Here is a 12,058-nt window from a genome sequence, read left to right as displayed (position 1 = left end):
AGCACCACTTTAAAATTTGTCCCTCCAGAGTTCCCTCTTAAAACTTTGATAAATTTTAACGTAAGATTTCCACTTGAGTTCTAGTCAAGAGAGCCTATCTCTAGCTGTGTTTCTCAAAGTCTGACTCAAGAACCATCCACAGTAGGATCTCCAGGGATTATCACTTAAAATGCAGATTCCTGAGCCCCAGGCTAAGGATTGTGATTCAATAAGTCTTGAGTGGCACCCAGGAATCTACATTTTAGCCAGTTTCTTCAATGATTGTTCCCAAGATAAAAATTTAAAACTCTGTTTGAAGAATAGCTTTAACTTCTCCAAAACTAGCAGTAAAGGTAGCCTGTATATCATGCTATCATGAAACAAACATACAAATGCAATTCTCCACAAACGTACATATAGTAGCTATTTTGGACTTTTAAATCTGGCTTATAGCTGCAGTTGTATAAGCCATTTTCTATATCCTCTCTTTTTTTTTTCTTAACCAATCCAAATATATGCTTTTTTTTTTTAACCAAAAGAATGATTACAACATGACAAAATGTTTGTTCTCTCCTGCATTTGAAGAATTATAGTGAAAGTCCATATATACATTTCTTTGTAAAATGGGAATTTCACAAGAAGCATATGGAATGATATATCTAAGGCTGATCATAGAGTTTTGATGGAAATAATTTGATTTACAATAAATTTTAAAGAGTGCTAAACACACATTGGAAACAGAATGCTAACACATTAGAATGCAAGGGTGACCAAAAAGAAAAAGAAAAAGTAGTTCAAGAAGTGACCAGTCTGCATGCCAAGCTCATGCCTACCCATAACATAATAAGAAGGGCCCTCCTATGGCAATATATCTGCTCAGCCATCTAGTCGCACATCCACCCACCCATTGTTTTCTTTTTCCACATCACATTTTGTTAATTTATTATGTTTCAGGTTGCTGTAACCTTACATCATTACGTGGAAGGACATGATTTAAGTAGCACATAAATCTACTGTGAACAGTTTATTTGAATGCATGTAATTGTTACTTAGGTGGAATGCCTCTGCTGTAATGACACCCAGGTCAGATAAGTTTCACTTGGTTCTCCCAGAAGCAGTTGTCAAGACAAAGATTTAAGTACTAGTAATTTATTTGATGTCATAGCCAAGGAATCAAGGGTCAGGGAGAGGTGAAGTGAAATACAGAAAAGAAAAAAGAATAACGGGGTGTGATAATGAGCCATTTACTTCTGTGGCAACTGGGACTTATCCCACAAGGGACCTCTAGGACACTACACATAACACATCTCAGAGTTTTCCCAACCAAGATGTAAGGAACTGGGGTATTTATCCACCAACTGCCTTTCATCATTGGTTAAGGGATGCTCCAGGGACATCTGTAGAAGATTGGTCAGAGTGGTGGGAGAAGCTATAGGGAAAGGAGCAGGCCTTCTGAATAGTCAGAAGGCTCTACATAGCTTTGGGGGAGAAAAGCTGAAGGCAGCTTTTCTCTGCTCTTGAGTCAGAGGGCAAGGAGTAGGTACAAGGAAGTGTAGGGGAATTTATCTTAAACAGGCCTGTTTACTTATGTTGACCAGGAACCGACCTTTGATCATCCATGCATGTGACACAGCGGAACAATAATGTTTATTACCCACAGATTGTGTTTGCTCTAGGCTTTGGCATTATGTCAGTACTGAATAAAAGCAAGTAGCTCCAGCTGTTAGAGACTACTCACTCTTCAGCCACTACTGCCGGGCAGTCCCCTAGCTGCTTTTACACTGCATACCTGTGTCTGAGTACTCCTTTCTTTTCTTTTTTATTTTTATTTTTTTTTTGAGACAGAGTCTCGCATTGTCACCAGGCTGGAATGCAGTGGTGCGATCTTGGCTCACTGCAACCTCCGCCTCCCAGGTTCAAGCGATTCTCCTGCCTCAGCCTCCCGAGTAGCTGGGATTACAGGTGCATGCCACCACGCCCAGCTAATTTTTGTATTTTTAATAGAGACAGGGTTTCACAAAGTTGGCCAGGATGGTCTTGATCTCTTGACCTTGTGATCCGCCCAGCTTGGCCTCCCAAAGTGCTGGGATTACAGGCGTGAGCCACCAGTGCCCAGCCGTGAGTACTCCTTTCATCCATTGCTTGGCCAGGATCTGTGGGACAGACCTGGCAGACATCATCTTTCCAAGCACTTCCATTGTCCTTCTTGTATGGTGTTGAGTGGCCTGGGTCTCAGGAGCTTGGAGTAGTAAGACATCAGCATGTAAGGAGCTAGTGAGTGCTGAGAGGATATGGGTTGGGCACCAACAGTGTCTGCTGCAGTCCAGCCTTTGTATCACTCAGATTCCTTTGGGTCTCATGTTAAATGGACACAATCCTGACACTGATTTTTCAGGAGATGATGGGTCAGAATTTCAAAAGAGGAAAAAAAAAAGAAAGACAACAGAAAGTTTAATCGGGTAATATACAATCTAGACAGCTGCAATTGATCCCAAAGTCACCCCTGATAATTGTTACCTCCCTCTTCTACCCCTTGTTTAGCAGTCCTGCTAGTCTAGGTTGTTTGCTTCGTGTGATAACATAGACTTTCATTCCTGGGGGATCCGAGTCCCTGATTACTATGCACTTGTTAAACTACGACTGCTTGAATTACCTGGTCATAAGGATCACAATGTATGAACTCAATAAAAAGTGCCCCAATGAATTTACTGAGTTCTAGACATCTTTCCTGCTGGCATTTTGTATGAGCAATCCTATTTCTTTTCTTTTCTTTTTTTTTTTTTTTTTTTTTTTTTTCCGAGACAGAGTCTTGCTTTGTCACCAGGCTGGAGTGCAGTGGTGTGATCTCAGCTTACTGCAACCTCCACCTCCTGGGTTCAGGTGATGCTCCTGACTCAGCCTCCTGAGTAACTGGGACTACAGGCGCATGCCACCATGCCTGGCTAATTTTTGTATTTTTAGTAGAGACGGAGTTTCACCATGTTGGCCAGGATGGTCTTGATCTCTTGACCTCATGATCCGCCTGCCTTGGCCTCCCAAATTGCTGGGATTACAGGCGTGAACCACGGCGCCTGGCTGAGCAATCTGATTTATTTATAGTAATCAGGACCAATGACCACTCCCACTATAGTAATTCTCGTCTTTACTGTTGATCTATTAGTATGTGGAATCCAAAATGACTAGGAGGAAGTTGTATCTTTAGGTAAGAAGATCTCAAAGAGAGGTCTGAAGAGGCCTGAGAGTTCCCAAGACTGTTTTAGGGGGTGACAGAGGTCCACTATTTTCAACTGCGTATCTGCAACAGACCGAATTTTCTTCATGTACTTAAACCAAAACAACATATCACAAGAGTGAACACTGAAGCAGATATGAGAATCTATCTCCTATTAAACCAGATATTAAAAAGTTTTGTGAAAATATAAAACAATGGCATTTTGTCATTAAACCTTTTTGGTTTGGAAATAATTTATTATTCATTAAAATGTGTTATTTATAATAACAATGGGTTTACTATGGTTATTTTTAAATAACCATATTTACATTTTAAATACTAAAATTTATTTACATTTTAAAATACTAAAAAAATTTTTTTAGTTTTAATTATGTATAGGGTATTTAGTGGTAGAGAAAAACCCACACAAATAAAACTCATTGGTCTGCAAAGAGTGTAAAAGATCCCTGAGAGCAAAGTATGTGAGACCTCTGCTTTAGTTTTAATGGCACACTGACAGTATTCCCTAATAATTGTGACCCTTCCCTGTGTTAAAAGAAAACTTCGGACAAATTAAATAGTATGGAGTTTAATTGAGCAAGAAAACAAAATGATGCACTAATCAGGCAGCCTCCAGAATCACAGCAGATTCAGAGAGACTCCAGGGATGCCTCGTGGTCAGAACAAATTTACAGACCAAAAAAAGGGAAGTGACGTACAGAAATTGGAAGTGAGGTACAAAATGGCTGGATTGGTTACAGGTTGGTGTTTGCCTTACTTGAACTCAGTTTGAACACTCACAGCAGTGTATGAGTTGTTGAAGTACTGCTACTGGGATTGGCCAAGACTTAACTAACTTACTCCTAAGTTAGGTTTCAATCATGTTTGCCTATTAAGTTGCGTTCCGGTTGGTCCACAAGGACTCAAATGTAGAAGTACGGAGTCCTTCTCAGGCCATATTTAGTTCACTTTAACACCTGTTAACTAGTACCTCCACTGCAGCAGAGCCTAAAAGTGCTAGAATGGAAAGTACAAATGTCCTGAGAGGATCACTGGGAGTGACAGTGAGAGGAATCACTCCTTCTACCACTGGTTTCTTGACCTACGTGTTATAACTTTTGAGTCACCAAACCATGTAATAGCTATAGATTTGAAGTTTAGGCTGGGAACGGTGGCTCATGCCTGTAATCCCAGCACTTTGGGAGGCCGAGGCGGGCAGATCACTTGAGGTCAGGAGCTCGAGACCAGCCTGGCCAACATGGCAAAAACCTGTCTCCACTATAAATACAAAAATTAGCCAGGCGCAGTAGCTCACGCCTGTAATCTCAGCTACTTGAAAGGCTGAGGCAGGAGAATCCCTTAAACCCAGGAGGCAGATAGTGCGGTGAGCCGAGATTGCGCCACTGCACTCCAGCCTGGCAAGAGAGTGAGACTCTGTCTTTAAAAAAAAAAAAAAAAGTTTGTATCTCTCCAACTCTGCAGGGTATAATTCCCAAATAGGCATGTTAGTTGTACTTCCAAAAATGATATTATGAAAATTTTCTAACATGCACAAAAGTAGATAGTACAGTATAATGAACCTCTCTGTATCTAGCATCCATATTCAACAGTTGTTAAAATTATGTAACATGGCTTATCTTTATTCCTTTGTTTAATTTTTCCTCTTTTGCTCTGCCTATGTCATTTTAAAATTCTTTTGCATTTTTTGAGATATAATTGAAGTACACTTCACACATTAAAAGCGTATAACTTGATGAGTTTTGACATATTATACACCCTTAAATCATCGCAAAAATCAAGATAACAAACATTTCCATTACTTCCAAAAGTTTTCTTCATGCCTGTTTATGATCCATTCCTCCATCCACCACTGTCCCCAGGCAACCACTGATCTGTTTTGTCACTGTAGATTAGTTACATTTTTTTGCATCATTTTATGTAAATGTGTTAAAAAATATTAATTACAAGACCATTAGGCTGAGGTAGCTCCAGGGCTCTGGCTCCCTACATAAGCAAACCAAAACCCAACTCACTGTAAGTAAAACAAAGCTTAACCAATCAGAAACTAGCAACTAACCTCTTATTAGGGACTTTCCACTGGAATGATCCAAACAAGGTTACTGCTCCACTTTGACCAATTTTTAAAAACTGTTTTGCCTTGCTTCCTCATTTAGTCTATGAAAGTGTTTCCCTCATAACCCTTTGGGGAAGCCTCCAAGCCACTTGTGGTCTGGAGTTGCCTGATTCATGACTCCCTGTTTGCTGAAATAAACTCTTGAATATTTTAATATGCCTCAGTTTATTTTTAACAAATTAAATTATATTAATATGTGCTCTTTTTTTGCTTGGATTCCTTAACTCAGCATAATTATTTTGAGATTTATGCACTGATATGGATTGGCTGTGTCCCCACCCAAATCTCAAATTGTAGCTCCCATAATCCCCACATGCTGCAAGAGGTCCTGGTGGGAGGTAATTTAATCATGGGAGTGGTTAACTTCATGCTGTTCTCGTGATAGTGAGTGAGTTCTCATGAGATCTGATGGCTTTATAACGGGCTTTTCCCCCTTTTGTTTAAGACTTCTCCTTCCTGCCATCATGTGAAGAAGGACGTGTTTGCTTCCCTTTCTGCCATGATTGTAAGTTTCCTGAGGCCTCCTCAGCCATGCGGAACTGTGAGTCAATTAAACCTCTTTTCTTTATAAGTTACCAAGTCTCAGGCAGTTCTTTACAGCAGCATGGGAATGGACTAATACATGCACATTGTTACATATCTCAATAACTTACCCGTTTTACCATCGAGTAGTTTCCCAGTGTATGAATATAAAGTCATGTGATGAATTACAGTGCTTTGGTCGAGAACAGACCACATATATGACAGTGGTCTCATAAGATTATAATACTGGTTTTTACTGTACCTTTTCTATGGTTAGATACACAAATACTTATCATTGTGCTAAAATTGCCCACAGTATTTAGTATAGTAATATACTGTACAGGTGTGTAGCCTAGGAGCAATGGGTTATAGCATATAGCCTAGGTGTGTAGTAGGCTATACCATGCAGGTTTTTCTAAGTACATTCTACGATGTTTGCACAAAGATAAAATTGCCTAATGACACATTTCTTGGAATGTATCAATTTCATTAAGAGATGCATGGCTGTACGATAATTTATTTATCCTTTCACCTGTTGATATACATCTGAGCTGTTTCCAGGTTTTGGTTATTAAAAATAAAGCAGCTATGAGCATTTGTATACAAGTCTTTATGGGGGTGTAGGTCTTCTATTTTCTAGGAGAAAAATGGCCTGGTCTGTGATAGGTGTTTGTTTTTTGGTTATTGTTTTCAGTTTTTTAAGGAACTGTCAAACTTTTTTTCAAATTAGCTGTACCATTTTACATTTCCACTAGTAGTCCCGAAGAGTTCCAGTTGTTCCATATCCTTACAGAAACTTGGTTGGTCACTTGTTTTAGTTATTGTATTAGGTGTGTACTGATAACTCATTGTGGTTTTAGTTCACATTTCCCTAATGACTAATGATGTTAAGCATGTTTTCATGTTAATTTGTCATGCATATGTCTTCTTATGTGAAGTATCTGAATAAGACTTCTGTTTATCTTCTTATATTTAAGGGTTTTTATGTTTTAGAAACAAGTTCTTTGGTAGATATACGTGTTCCAAACATTTTATCCAAGTTTGTGGCTTGCCCTTTTGCTTTCTTTTGGAGAACAAATGTTTTTATTTTGATGAAGTCCAATTTTATAATTCCTTTTCTTTTATGGTTTTTGTTTTTTATGGTCTGAGAAATCTTTGCCTACCCCATGGTAGCAAAGATTTTCTCTTGTGTTTCTTCCTGATATTTTATAATTTTACATTTTACATTTAGGCCCTTCATCCATTTCAGGATAACTTTTGTGTATGCTGTGAGGTAGAGGTTGATATTTTTCATATTCATATCAAGCATCAACTTTTTGAAAAGCCATTTTTGTTTCTCATTAAATTGCCATTGCACCTTTGTACAATCAATTGATCATGTACTTGTGGGTCTATTTCTAGACTCTATTCTGTTCCATTGATAGATTAATAGATAATCTTTTTACCAATACCAAAATGTCTCTATTACTATGACTTTATAATAAGTCTAGAAATCAGGTAGAACAAGTCCTCCAACTTTGTTCCTTTGTTGAAAAATCACTTAGGTCATTTTAGGTGTTTTTCACTTCCCTATGTAATTTCAAATCAGCTTTCCAACTTCTACAAAAGAGCTTGCTAGGATTTTTATTGGTATTGCACTGACAAATTTGGTGATAATTGAAATCTTCATGATCTCAAGTCTTCTAATTCATAATCATGTCATGCTTCCCCATTTACTTAGTTTTCTCAAACTTCTCTAAGCATGTTTTGCAATTTCGAGTGTAGAGGTCTTGGACATTTTTATTATAGTTATTCCTAAGTATTTTATGTTGTTCAGTTGCTACTGTAAATGGAATTGTATTTTTTCAATTTAATTTTTGTATTGTTTGCTAGTAATGTATAAGGAACAGTTGATTATAGTATATTAACCTCATAGCCTGTGGCATTTCTAAATTCATTCGTTAGTTCTAGCAGTTGTTTTGTAGAGTTCTTAATATTTTCTCCATGAGCAATCATATCATCTGCAAATTCTTTTTCCTTTCAACTTTTTATGTCTTATTTTTTTTTTTCTTATCGTACTGGCTAAAACCTTCAAAACATATTGAATAGAAGTGGTGAGGGTGAGCAGGGACCTGTTCCTTGATTTGAGGTGTAGCAGTTCAGTCTTTCACCAGAAAGAATGATATTAATTATAGGGTTTGTTTTGTTTTGTTTTGATCAGTTTAAGGAAGTTTCCTACTCTTCCTAGCTTGATGACAGGATGCTGAATATTTCAAATGCTTTGTGCATATTGAAACAATATGATTCTTCACTTTTATTCTGTTAATATAGTGAATAACATTAATTGATTTTTGAATGTTAAACCAAACTTGCATTCCTAAGATAAAACCTACTTGGCCATGCTCTATTATCCTTTTGACATATTATTGGATTCTACTTGTTGACATTTTCTGTTATATTGAGTTTTCTTCTTAATTATTTCCTTTCTTCTACTTACTTTGTGTTTACTTTGCTCCTACTCTTCCAGATTCTGCAAGTGGAAACTTATGTCATTGTTTTTCTACCTTGCAGATTTTCTAATATATGCATTTAAAGCTATAGTTTATCTTTGTATTCTTGTTTTTATTCAGATCAACGTGTTTTCTAATTTTCCTTGTGCTTTCATCTTTCACCCATGAATAGAAATGTGTAATGGTCAAAGAATACATTATGTATGATTTTGACCTTTCTAATTTTATTAATTCTATTAAGAATTATCTGACTATATATTTATAACAATACCTCGTGTTAGTATTATTTTACAAATGAAGAAACTGAGACTTGGAGAAGTTCTACAGCTGGAAAGGACAGAGTCAAGATTCTAGTCCAGATAATCAGGCTCTAGATTTGGTGCTAGGAAGGGCCATGTGAGATAAGCTCTGCCTGCTTTCAGGCCTCAGGATATTAGCCATGTGTGCTCTGTGGCATGGGCCCTTCAGAAAATTAAACTCTGCTAACAAATTCTTCTCAGCTGGATGACCAACAAGGCATTGCTCAGTCTGCATTAACAACTTCTGGCACCCAGACAAGGGCAGGAACAGGGCTCTTATGGGGACTAAGAATCAGCGTCTGTCGTGGGCCCTTCAGAGCAGGTTCCTGCATTCCACCCTCAGCTGATCCACAGCACTAAGAAGACAGGGGGCTCCCTGACATGAGCTTTCAGGATGAGGTAATGGGAGGGTCTGCAGCATCCCAATCATTTCACGCAGCAGCTGCTTGGGCCCAAGCTAGCTGTGGAACAGCAAGCATGGCTCTGTTTGAAGGGCTGATGAGGAAGGTCTAGCCTCCCATGTGAAAGCTCAAGGCACCAGGTGGCCTCTCTTGGGACTGATGTTCTTTGAGCATAGACCATTTTTCTGGCGTATAATGTCCTTGGTTACAATTTATATTGACTCAGCTGCAGGTACTCAGCTGACACAGCGGAGTTGTCATCTGAAGATTGTTAATTCCTCATATAAATGTAATGATACACACATATAAGCTTTGGTCTGGGTCTGGCTAGAAAAAAAGTGAGCAAGTGCCCCCTCTCTAAAATTACATAGGAGCCATAAACCCACAGTAGGAGGCTACTACTAAATCTAGACATCTCGTACTAGTTAATGCTTTGCTAGCTAGGCCTTAAATCATATTATTCTCTCACTTACACCCCTTCTACAAATTCACTATCCTTCACCCCTCCTCTGACACTTCTGTGAGATGTATGGGATCCAGCCTGAGAGAGCACCTCCATTTTGTAACAAGGAAACTGAAGTCCAGGAAGAAAGAGTAACTCACCCAAGGTGAAGCTGGACCAGAACTCAGAAGCAGAAGGTATTTGTTCAGTAAACTTTGCAGTAGAGTACAGAACCCTGGGTTAAACATGGTGGCCCATGTTCTGCCTATCAACCTATACATTCTATGGAATGGAAACTGTCAATTCCACAGGGATGTTTGAAAAATAAATAGTCTGCTTTCTCTGCATTTCCTATAGATCCTGTATTAGTTTCCTGTGGCCACCATAGTGAATTACCATAAATGTGGTGGCTTAAAGCAACAGAAATGCATTCTCTTACGGTTCTGGAGGCTAGAAGTCTGGAATTCAAGTGTGAACAGTGCTGGTTCTTTCTGGAAGCTCTGAGGGAGAATCAGTTCCATGCTTCTCTTCTAGCTTCTGCCAGCAATTACTGGTATTCCTTGACTTGTAAATGCACCACTCCAACCTCTGCCTTCATCTTCACGTCATCTTCTCCTCTGTGTGTCTGTCCTCTGTGTGTCTCTTATAAGGATATTTGTTTTTGAATTTGGGGCCCACCTGGATCATCCAGGATGAGCTCATCTCAAAACCCTTAACTTAATCACATCTGCAAAGAGCCTTTTTCTAAACAAGGTCACATTCACAGGTTCCAGGTGTAAAGACAGGGACATATATTTGGGGTAGGGGCACCATTTGCTACATGCCAAAGCTAAGTAAAATACCAGAGTCCATCATTAATTTAAGTAAGAAAATATTATCGAGTTTTTAGTATGAGGCAGGAATTCAGCTAGGAGCTGGTGATAAAGAAACATGTAAGATATACCACTACACACCTAACTGTAATCTAATAATAGGCCCATATGCAACTAATCCAAACACTGGTGAGGTACAAGTACAGGAGCAGGCATTATGCCATCATCCTGTTGGAGACATACTTAGCTTATATGAGTAATTTTAACAACAACAAAAGAAGTCTTCCCTAAAATCCCACTCACAGTTAAAGGAAATGCCATAATTTCCTTTGGTTTTGGTGTGAACCCACCATATGGAAGATGATAGTACAAGAAGTTGACAGAGTTAAGACATATCATACCTGCCTCTTTGAAAATACTTCATGTGGTGTACAGCAGAGCTCTGGCCAGTTTCATCTTCTTTGATTTCTGTGGTCAGTCTCAAAGTGAATGTGGAGCTCAAACTACTTTTCACTGTATCAAGTAATAAACATGCTAAATCATTCCCAATCATTCCCAAAAGGCAATGAAGAATGAAAAGATAGAACTCAATAAATGAGAAGTGCATTTCCCTATAGCAAAAAAAAAAAAAAAAAAAAAAAAAAATACTGCTTCAAGTCTTTTTCTCCTGTGGAAACCCTGGAAACAAGAGCACATTCCCATAGAGGTCCACATTCTCTCCTAGTTAAGAGACTGGCCCGCTTTACTAACTTTTTCCATCAGTGTAGATTTCATAGCTAATTCACGAAGACAAGACCCCTAAACCACCAGAAATTACAAGAATCAAGGTTACCGAATGAATTTTGTCTAAAATTAGGGGAGTGCCAAATGCTTTTAACTTCACCTCCTTGTCCATTCCACTACCCCAGGTATAGCATTCAGTAGGTTTTTCCTTCTCTAATTCTGACCTTCAGTTCAGTGAGTCGGAGCCAGTTTAGAAGCAGATGCAGTTGAATGCTTTCTTAATGCAGCAATCTCTGAAAGACAGTGGTGAACAGAAAAGGAGAAACAAAAGTTTATACCTCTATGGATGCATATTCCTCAAGTTTGCCAGAAATATTAGAAAAGGTTTAATCCCCTCTAATTTGAGAAGATTAAAGCTTAAAAGCCATCTTGAGCAAAGCAGTGTGTTCTGCCACTATGCTGCTGGCATGGGCCACAGATGAGATCAGGGCCCAAGGCTTCTAGGTTTGGGCTTCTTTTTCCTAAAAGAGAGTGGGAAGGACAGGGAGAGAAAGAGAGAGAGAGAGAGCTTTTTTTTTTTTTTTTTTTTTTTTTTTGAGAAAGGAGTCTGGCTTTGTCGCCCAGGCTGGAGTACAGTGGCGCCATCTCGGCTCACTGCAAGCTCCACCTCCCGGGTTCACACAGTTCTGTTGCCTCAGCCTCCCGAGTAGCTGGAAGTGCAGGCATCCGCCACCATGCCCAGCTAATTTTTTGTATTTTTTAGTAGAGATGGGGTTTCACCGTGTTAGCCAGGATGGTCTCAATCTCCTGACCTCGTGATCTGCCCGCCTCGGCCTCCCAAAGTGCTGAGATTACAGGCGTGAGCCACTGCGCCTGACCGAGAGAGAGCCTTTTGACTTAAGTAAATGGCCTGATTTGAAGCCCAGCTTGCCAAAGCACCAAAGCCAGGTATTTCAGAAAAAGGAATCAGAATGGAGGTGCTCACAAGAAAGGCCTTGATTTGGATTCCAACTTAAAATTGCGTTTCCAGACACAGCAGAAGGGTG

This window comes from Nomascus leucogenys, chromosome 21 (genome assembly GCF_006542625.1).
Source record: "Nomascus leucogenys isolate Asia chromosome 21, Asia_NLE_v1, whole genome shotgun sequence".
Classification (NCBI taxonomy): Eukaryota; Metazoa; Chordata; class Mammalia; order Primates; family Hylobatidae; genus Nomascus; species Nomascus leucogenys.
This window is presented reverse-complemented; position numbering follows the sequence as displayed.